Source organism: Sinocyclocheilus rhinocerous, unplaced genomic scaffold (genome assembly GCF_001515625.1).
Source record: "Sinocyclocheilus rhinocerous isolate Xijiao unplaced genomic scaffold, SAMN03320098_v1.1 scaffold491, whole genome shotgun sequence".
Lineage (NCBI taxonomy): Eukaryota > Metazoa > Chordata > Actinopteri > Cypriniformes > Cyprinidae > Sinocyclocheilus > Sinocyclocheilus rhinocerous.
In genome coordinates, this window is record NW_015625034.1 from 264050 (window position 1) to 265503 (window position 1454).

Below are 1454 nucleotides of genomic sequence, written 5' to 3' on the forward strand. Positions count from 1 at the left end.
CTGCAGAGTTCAGGTCCAACTGTGGAAAAAAAACTCACTTGTCTATAGCCTTAGTAATCCTAAAGACATTAATTAGGTTGTTCAGGTGTGTCTGCCTAGGGTTGGAGCTGAACTCTGCAGGTATGCGGCTTTCAAAAACAGAACTTGCCTACCCCTGAACTAAGCAGTGAGCTGGGTTCACTTCATGCTCTCTGCACCATGATATGAACAGTTGTCATTTCATGGCATACAACTTCCTAGCAGAAGGAGCTCAATAGAGGATTGTCTCAGTGGCTTCAGCCAAAAGGCCTAAAAGCCAAAAGTCTAAAAGCTTATACTATTCAGAGGTCAGATCCAAAGGTCAATTCAGTCCTGACCAACCCTTGCTAAAACTGCTGAGAGAAGAGTTATCAGTCCCAATGGAGCTGTGTGAGGGTGACCAGTGTTGCATGATGCTATTTGTATTGTTAGAAAATACATTAAAATTTTACATGAACTTTAATTTAAAAACTTAAATATTTATCTGTACCTTATGTAGCTGAGCCCTATGCGGCCCAGTAAAATTGACCAATAATTTTAACCCCAATCCAGGGATACATACAATTAAAAAAATTATTTTTTAATAATTATTTTTTTCCAACTGCATCTTTTCTGTTACGGGGCAGACAAGACGTGAGACTTGCGGATCCATGTGCAAGCTTTATTCACAGGCGTGGTCAGAAACAGGCATGGGTCAGACAATGGCAAACTGGTATGGAGAAGACAAGGCAAGGGCAATCCGGTAAACTAGTGAGGGTCAGTCGATGGCAAACGGAATCCAACAGGGCGAGACAAGAGGGATAAATCCAGGTACACAGGCAAAGATCAGAACATAGGAAAACAGACAAAGCAAGACTCCGCTAAGGCTAGGAAAACTAAGCAGGCTCCGTAAGGTAGCTATCAGCTAAACAATGATATTCGCTAAACAATACTCGGCAGAGGGAAGGGATCAGAGTGAGTGTTAAATAGGGGATGTGTGATTGATTACAGCTGTGTGCAATCAGTGCTGTGTGCAATCAACTGTGTGGACTCATGACGATCAACTGTGACTAGACCTGACTCATGACGATCAGTTGTGACTTGACCTGACTCATGAATATCAGCTGTGACTTGACTAGACTCATGATAATAAACTGTGACTTGATGGGACTCAGAAAGAGCAGTTGTGACTTTACTTAACTCATGAAGATCCACTGTGACTTGATTTGACCTTTGAAGATCGGCCGTGACTTGACTTGACTCATGACGATCAGTTGTGACTTGACTAGACTCATGAATATCAGCTGTGACTTGACCAGACTCATGATAACAAACTGTGACTTGATGGGGCGTTGTTGTGTCCGCCATTTTGTGATCAGGCTCATCTGTCGCCGCCATTTTGTGAGCGTAATCTAGTGCGGGGCCATTACAGGAGTGAGTGCGGGGTCGCGTTCCTC